This window comes from Protomyctophum bolini, assembly GCF_963924005.1.
Source record: "Protomyctophum bolini genome assembly, chromosome: 14".
In the NCBI taxonomy this organism is placed as follows: Eukaryota; Metazoa; Chordata; class Actinopteri; order Myctophiformes; family Myctophidae; genus Protomyctophum; species Protomyctophum bolini.
Genome location: NC_137875.1, coordinates 37,322,870 through 37,331,465, shown reverse-complemented (window position 1 = coordinate 37,331,465; position 8,596 = coordinate 37,322,870). Strand labels below are relative to the sequence as shown.

The 8,596-nt window shown below is 41.2% G+C and overlaps 1 long non-coding RNA gene across 1 annotated transcript; it reads right to left on the bottom strand.

Annotated features, from left to right (window-relative positions):
• Nucleotides 1–6,332: 6,332 nt before the first annotated feature.
• Nucleotides 6,333–8,280, bottom strand: LOC308327933. Its single transcript, XR_013965231.1, has 3 exons — nucleotides 7,733–8,280; nucleotides 7,385–7,445; nucleotides 6,333–6,472 (listed from the first exon to the last, which is right to left on the bottom strand). It is a non-coding gene; the product is annotated as an uncharacterized lncRNA (long non-coding RNA).
• Between the last annotated feature and the right edge of the window lie 316 nt (nucleotides 8,281–8,596).

Here is an 8,596-nt window from a genome sequence, read left to right as displayed (position 1 = left end):
AATTCAGAAACGGAATCCAAATTTCACGCAAATCGGTACACATGATCTCTACTGTATATAGTCATGTGATTATAACGATTAAGAGGGATCACTAGTGTGATTTTTACATTCTATATCGTGGTTGGCTATAACCCGTTTAACATTTCCCTATTATAGTGCCAGAAAATGTATATTACTCCTACACATTCATTTTCACAAACAAACGTTTTCCTGACCTGGTGGAGGCCTGTGCACTCCGTGGAGCCCTTTTTCGAGTTTCTACATATAATTCGGCCTTTATGTCCGGTTGTATATATAATATAACCCTAAAAATGTCTCCTGTCTGTCTCGCTTTCTCCATTCTATATTTTCTACGTACGTACTAAGTTTCTCTATGTGTCTCACCACCAAGCACATGCATGCATCACATTACATTATGTATATCCGAACTGTATAACACCATCATTTCAGCCATCAAATTACCACTCTGACAGCTGCTTGATTGCTATGACATTTCCCTGCACGGCGTCCCGTTCCCCGCGTCGCACACCTCTGTATAAATGACATATATCACAATAAGATGCATATTATGGATCCATCGCTGCTCTCGAGCACAAAGAGCTGCAAGCCCTGTACGTTGAAATGGAGCTGCACCACGTGACCGTCAGTCTGTCACTATAACACCCTGAAGGCCCTTTGTGACAACTGGGGGCTGAACGTGAACAATGCAGCAGGTGATTAAAAACGGTAAACTGTAGAATGATTTGTCGCTTTGTTTATCCTACACAAATTGTTTAAAAAAAATATATATATATATATCATTGCCTATTGCATTCTACTTTATTTATTATCATTTGTTTCCATTACGGTAGAAACGCTGATGCCAATATTTTGATTTGATTTGATACAGAACCAGTATGGTGCATGTGACTCCTGCATGGGCAGAATAGAGCAGTGATACTCAACCTCAGGCCCGCGGGCCACATCAGGCCCGCGGGACCATTATGACTGGCCCACCAATGAAAATCAAAAAAAAAGAAGAAAAGAAAATCTGGAAAATGAAATAAAAATAAATAAATCTGAATGAAGTTATCTTTAATTACATTATTATAAGTAATACTATTAGAGTTGTACTATTACTCAAACGAAAATAAAAGCTTGGGGGGGGGGGAGATGCAATGCAAATGAAAGACATATACTGTGTATCCCTATTCCCTGACATAATTTTATAGCTAAACGGACAGAATTCTATTTTATTTGAATGATGAAACCCAGCTGCCATTAATAGTTGGAAATGGAAATGGAAATTGCGGAAATTGTAATTGCGGAAATTGCGGAAATGGTGGAAATGGAAATTGCGGAAATGCGGAAATGGAAATTGCGGAAATGGAAATTGCGGAAATGGTCATTCGGAAATTGCGGAAATGGTGGAAATGGAAATTGCGGAAATGGAAATTGAGGAAATTGCGGAAATGGAAATTGCGGAAATTGCGGAAATGGAAATTGCGGAAATGTGGCCCACAGGTAAATCTATTTGAGTATCCCTGGAATAGAGGGTACTATATGCGCGTGACATCACCAGGAAGTTATGCGGGAACGCCCGCTGAGTGGCAAAAAACTGTACTTTCTAGCCTTGACAGCCCATGCATCCAAACAGAAAAAAGTCCAATGTGATTGCATGAAACAACATTAAACAATGTTAAACTCGCTTTGCCACTCATTTTGCCACTGGATTTGCCATTCACGTTATGCATGCGCATATACCCTCTATATATGCCTCCCCCAACCAATAATGGTATGTCCTTGACAGGGACATAATTCAGCCATGCGTTTCTGCTTTAGGTGATACATCAAAGAGCAGAGTGACAGAAGAGATGGTCCAAGAGAGGTAATGAGTTGACATATATACATATATATACAGATACAGTATAGATACTGTATGGTGAGTTGCATAGGATCTCCTTTGTTGAAATTAAGTTATGACGACAGCCTCAGTTGAAATGCTCTAAACACGTATATACATCACACTTCTGACATTATATTCAATCATTCCAAACAACAGAGGCAGCATTTTTTACAACTTTAAACACAAGTTTAGATTGAAAGCAATTCGATTTACACCTGGCATTAATTAAAGCACATTCCCGGTATTATACACTTAACATCTGATCTCTGTTTCCTCACGCAAAATGAGAAAACCAGATTGATGAGCTTGACATGTCCTTTTTAAATCCTCCAGAAAGACGGTGAATGCTTGGAAAATGACGTTATTTAATACGGGGTATACAGTGTAACGGTATCCAACCTATAGCAACCAACCTGTTTGTGTGGTGTTTAACTATAAGATCATGGCTCAGTCGAAAATGGTCTGACAATGTATTGATGTGTGAAACTGAAGGTGGCGTTTGCTGGAATCATTGAATGGACAGATGTTATAGCTCGGTGGTGGTTGGGGCATTATCTCCTCTGTGGAATATTTGGACTCCACTGAGTCACCAAAAGAGGTTTAGCCTATACGTTAACATGGGCTTTGTCCGATTTTATAGTATTTCTGAATTACATTCTTGAGCTGAATGTAACGTAATTGTTGTCAACTTGCTTCTGTAAAGTCAGGCCACGTACTGCTCTCACATTTTTTTCAATGCAATCTGAAATATGCTGTGCCTTGGGAGAGAATGAGGATGATTCATTTCCAAACCGAGATATAATCCATTTAGGCCAATTTATATAGTGTTCTCTTTTGCAAGGAACTCAATATTTCCTATGGCCTCCTACACCCTACAGTATACTGCTCATTTTTATTCCATTTTTCCATTTTTATTCCAACTCAAGTACAAATTCATGTTGTTGTCTCGTGCACACAGCTGACAGTAGGCCTACTGTACTGTACCACTGTAGAGACCTTATTTTACTCTGCGTTTTCCTCAACTCACTAGATAGCTCTGAATTGAATTCCTTGGCCTAGACTAGAGCGTATCCACATGAACCCTAGAATTTGTATTCTGGCATGTCATAAATAGACCAACTATTGTTTACAAACATTGGGACAAGACTTCAACTGTATGGTGAAATCCAGAAATGCATGGCACCACCTGATGTTCTACGAATGTGAATTCATTTCAAGAGATCTTTTCAAAGTTGTTGCTGAGAATATGGCAAATGGAAAGTTTTACGGAATGGAAGTGCATAATTATTTTCATGAAAAGTTTAGTCATGATTCCTTTCACTCCAAATCCTCATCATGGACAACAGAGCACGAAATTATACGCGAGCAGGAAGAACAAAGGAAAGCTCTGGAAGCTCAAAAACATGAGATGGAGAGGCAAGAGGAGAAGCAGAGGAGGCTCCAGGCTGCTAAGCAGGAGCAACAGAGGGCGGCCGCAGAGAAGAGAGAGCAGCAGAGGCTCCTGGCTGCTAAGCAGGAGCAACAGAGGGCGGCCGCAGAGAAGAGAGAGCAGCAGAGGCTCCAGGCTGCTACTGAGGAGCAGGAGCAACAGAGGGCTGCCGCAGAGAAGAGAGAGCAGCAGAGGCTCCTGGCTGCTGAGCAGGCGCAACAGAGGGCGGCCGCAGAGAAGCGGGAGCAGCAAGAGAAACCCCTGACTGCCATGAAGGAGCAGCAGGAGAAACCCCTGACTGCCATGAAGGAGCAACATGAAGAGATTCAACAAAAGCAGCCATGGGCCCGGGTGCGCCGGCTGGTGAGGAAGAAACGGACATCAAGAAGCAGCTGGAGGTGACGGAGGGAGCAGCCGTGGTGAAGCCCAAAGACCCAGCCCAGCAGGGTGCAGCTGCCCTGGCCTCACATCCCAAGGCACCAGGGGATTCGGTGCTAGCTGGTACTCTGCAGGCCGGAGAGGCCGAGCCTAATGCAGTGGCTGCGATGGCCTACAAGGGGGCTACCAAGCAAGACTCCCCCAGGCAGCAGTCAAGGGGGAACGGCGGCCTAGAGGAGTGCGAAGACAACCAGACAAAGCACTGGCATCCCTGCCTATCAAAGGGAAACCAGCCATTGTAACGGACCCCGGAATGAAATGGAGGAAAGGCTCTTATTTTGAAAGGCTATGTGGGCAAGCAGGAAGCTTGCTCACTCACCAGAGTCATACTGTCTGAGAGAAAGCCCAGCATGCATCTGTCAGGGAGAAAATGTTTGTTCCTCATGTGCTCCACCATGATCTTTGAAAGCTATAAGCCTAAACCAACAGCATGAAATGGAACACCAAACAGATCAAGTGAGTGCAGACCAACAAAATAACAAATGGAATGGAAATGGAACTGCCGGATTTTAATGATATGATTTATTGGGTTTTTGTGACTTTCCTGGAGAATTACATGGTTGAGTGACATCATGGTATTGGGACACCCGTTGACAAGTTAGCACCTAGCTGGAGAGGGAACAAGGTGAATGTCATTTTTATGGCTATTGGTTTGTGTCATATTGTTGTGGGATCTTGTTTTATTGGTTTGTTTATATGGTATTATGGTTTGATATGAAACTTTTATTGGTTGTTTGTAAACTTATTTGTTTATATGAATGCCTCACATTATTGGATATGTCTGCCTGTATTGATTATATGTTTGTGTCTTGTTTTTAGTTTTCACGTTGATCCATTAAAGGATCGGTTCGCCACTATTATATGGCCTTTGTCATGCTTTAGTATGATATCCGTTCATGAAAACAATAAAAATATTTACATTTGGCGAAACCGCTGCGGAGAACGAGTCATGTAATGAGCTGAGGCACGGTAATATCATTTCCTACAATACCCACAGTGCATTGCGCGACAGACAGACAGGCAGTGAGGCAGCCCCCAGCTGAAAGTTTCTCGTGTTGTTTAGAGTTGACTTGAAAGCGATAGAAGTAATAATAATAGCTAATATTTAGCGGTTGTAATAGTAACAGCAGTAGTGGTGGTATAGTAGTTAGTAGTCTCTGATAGTAAGTAGCGTAATAATAGTGATTTCGAACGTGCGCAGCGTCGGACTCGAAATTCCACTGGCTGGCTTTGTTTTTAGAAATCGTTATGAAGTACAGATGCAATCCCAGCTGTGTGAACCACTTTGGGTGTGCAGTGAACATTTCACCAACGCAGATATCTTCCAGTTCAACCGCAATCTAATGGAAGAATTGACGCGGAGCATCATCATCATCGAAGCAGAAGTTGCAGAACAGAGGTATGTCATTATTGTCATAATAAACTAAAGCTACAATGCTGTGTACAGTACACCAGACTCTGAATGAATGGCGATTGCATTACAGGAGGAGACCACATGCATTTCCTTTCAAAATACGTGGTTGTTGTTGTGATGTCTATAAATTAATTTGACATACCGAGTGTCTCTGATGCTTACAGCATTATAAAGATTTTGTTGCTGTTTGTAACTGGAACACCCTCCACATAAACGCCACCATTTTTCCCAGCTCTGGTCCATAGCCTCAGAGTAAGGCTATGGAACAGAGCTAAAAATCAAGCTGCAAACTACAAACCAAACATAAAAGCATTTAAAACCGGGAAAGCATCTGTATTTGCATTGGCTATTCAAAAATAGCAGATATACAAGCTCAGTGCGTCACTTGGAGTTGGTGCCGTGCTGCGAGCTTGAACATTTGCTATTTTTCAAATGTTTTGCTAAAATAAAAAACCTTATTGTTTACCATATTGTCTCATGATTGGTCAGAGGCCCATAATTGCATAATACTTTATTTGTTGCAGGAGCTGAGGTCTCGGTGGCTGTCTTCAACTCAAGAGATGAAGAAGTGGCTTTCAAGGAACTCCCAAGTATACAGTATATTATATAGATACAATTGACTTTGTATGTCGCTATTGAACACAATCTGGATTGATAAAAGAATGTGATCTCATTTTCAAATATTACTAATATTACTATTAATATTACTTTCAATGTACTACTCCTAAGCCTTTACCAATATTGTTGTGCAAGTACAATTTTAATTCTGGACTTTTACTTGTAACAGAGTATTTTTATATAGCAATATTGATTAGATCCTTTTTCTTCTGGGATTCTTGCACACTGTCCGATTTTTGTAATCTGAGTAGGAGGACAAACTTTGCCTGTGTGGCCTTGTTTTTTAAACCTTATGTTACAGTACAATAAAACACATTCACTGACAAAGTCACACTTATTTCCATTGTGGTCTTGTTTGTATAAACAGACATGTGAATGATTTGTATCACGGTGGCCTTTGATGCAATATTGACAGTTTGAGCCTCAGAGTATTAGGAATTGGTCAAAATGTATAAATACAATAGGCCTACATGAGAAAAAATAAAACAAACTTGACATCAAATCAACTATCTTTTAATAGTACTGATTTACATAAATCTATAAAAACAGGGGTCTATGGTTGAACTGGAAACTAACAAACTACATGTACAATCATACAAGTGCATTAGTCAGAGGTCACTGAGGCAGGTGGTTCTGCATGATGACATGTCGCTGGAGCAGCTTCTGGCCAGGACAGGAGACGCACATGCTGTGGTGAGACAAGACAAGAGTCAGTAATGGTGAAAGCACTAAATGATTACTGGAATGGACGACTGAGTGTGTAGGCTATGTGCAGTATGTTTCATGTGATGTACACTTGGGTATTGGACTGTTAAGATTACCGACCAAATTAGTAGGTAGGCTACAACTATATCAATGATAATAATAAGCAGACTTGGCAACCTGACTTGTAGAAAGTATTCACACAATCATGTTACCAAGATTGCCTTTTTTTACCTTTAGAAATATTGCATGAATCAGAGCCTGTCAGTCAGTAGATGATGCAAAAACACTGATCCATGCCTTTGTTTTTTCTGGGCTCGATTACTGCAATTCTGGACTGCAGAATACTGCCAAAGAAAACAACAGAATCTGTGACCTTCCAACCTACATGACTGCCTTCTATTTCAATGTTTTATGCCTTGCGTTTTTCTCTCCATTGCTCTGTAAAGCACTTTGAGCTGCATTGCATGTCATAAAAGGTGCTATACAAATAGTTTGATTTTGAATCAGTGCAAGGCACTTTGCTTGAGTAATTTGTACAATGTTGTCATCAGTTTTATAGTATAGTTTGTTGCTTACTTTTGATAATGATCTTTTTTTCTTCTTTTGAGATATTACAAAAGGTTAAAAGTCAATTCGCTGTCATCTGTTGTGATTTACAGATACAATTCAATACTACAGTGTGAAACAGTGTGTGAGACACAGTAGGCCTATAGTATAAATGACAGTATATTTACGGGACTTTGGTTGACCACTGGTCTTTGTAAAAGCATATATAAATATGTGAACCTTTATTGAAAATGATATTCCCTCTAGTTTTCTAGGGGGTCAAACTAAATACAGCAAATACAGTAATGTGCTTTATGTATGAAGTTTGAGTTGAGTATGTATGGCTCACCATCAATCCATCAAAGACATCTTCAGCTTCATCAGCCTTCTGTAGTACCATCTGGGCTGACCTAAGTGAATGAATGGACACAGGTATAACACTTGAATGTTTACATTGCTAACCCTGAAACATACGAGCCCATGGCTAATACTGTACATTGCTTCAGATGGCATGCCATACATACAGTTTTGAATTGAATGAATGAATAGAAGATGTTTGGACCGAAAAGTTGTAGGCTGAAGCCGTGCCTATATCCTCTGACACTTATGTAAACAATACGGTGTGGCGACACACACACACACACACACACACACACACACACATACTGTATAAGCTGTAAATACATTGAACACTTACTTAAATCTGAATGTCCCTCTTGGTCCATCGGGCTTCGGTTGCAACTTCCAGTTTGAGGCATCCTGAACGCATGATGTCCCCACTTCTCAGTAAAACAGTCAACACTATCTGGGCTTTTCCTGGGCAGAAAAGTTTGTGTGTGCGACGTACTGGTTCAGGGAAAGCTACTAGCTACTATAGCTAGGTCGCTCCAGCAGGCATCAGTCCATCCACAGCAACTAGCAGTGTTGTCCCCGTCAATGCATTCCTTCCTCCGTATATTTCTGGTTCATAATATAACGACCCTAACGCAGATTCTGCCAATATGTATTTAAAATTATCTCGTCCAAAAACTCCCATGGAGTAGCCATACTGACTTGTTGTTGTGGAGTAGCCACAGCTCGTTGTTGTTGTGTAGGCGAGAGACCGTGTCCTTCGCGGCTAGGCTAGCTACGGCAACCCTACCTGTCCAGTCCCTTGTAGTTTCTGAGAGCCTACCGAGGGTCATCCACTTACGTCACTTTGGGACAAATACGTAAGTGGACGACAGCTTTGAAAGTGCGCCCACGGAGCTACAGACTACCAATGATAATACTCCGGGGTATTTTAGCATATATGCTAATGATAAAAAACACACAGATTAGGTTGAATAGTGGCGAAGTGGTCCTTTAAAGAAACTTCACATCATCAGTCGGCCTTCAACCTCTTTGTCCAAATGTCCAGCCTGGTTCGCTACAGCCATGGCTAGAAGGTTCAAGGCCCAGGACACTAGGCTCCTGGAAGTCAATGCTGAGCATGCTCTCATTGGAGATGGAGTACTCAAGGTGGGAGAAAGATGGTACAACTCACTCTTACCTATTCTAAGAATTTTAAATGCATCTGGGG